This window comes from Odontomachus brunneus, unplaced genomic scaffold, assembly GCF_010583005.1.
Source record: "Odontomachus brunneus isolate Ranch 3 - 2012 unplaced genomic scaffold, Obru_v1 Obru_scaffold_032, whole genome shotgun sequence".
NCBI lineage: Eukaryota > Metazoa > Arthropoda > Insecta > Hymenoptera > Formicidae > Odontomachus > Odontomachus brunneus.
This window is the reverse complement of record NW_022639482.1, coordinates 948491-948730: the sequence shown is the minus strand read 5'-3', so window position 1 is coordinate 948730 and position 240 is coordinate 948491.

The window sequence follows — 240 nt, the reverse complement described above, 5'->3', positions numbered from 1 at the left end:
CAAAATTTGTAGGGGCGATTTCTACCCCAAAATTTGTTTTTGGGGAAAAACAAAAAAATACGTGTCTAATAGTTTTTGAAGAACTACTTGTATGCGCAGTTTCAGGAAAATCGGTGATTATCACTTCCCTAGTATTATTTGTTAGAGGCACGACCGTCACTTTTTAGGCTCGCCGCGCGGCAAAGGGGAGATAGAAGGCGTAGCTCCCGAGAATCGGCCGAAAAGGGCAAAATGTGCCGA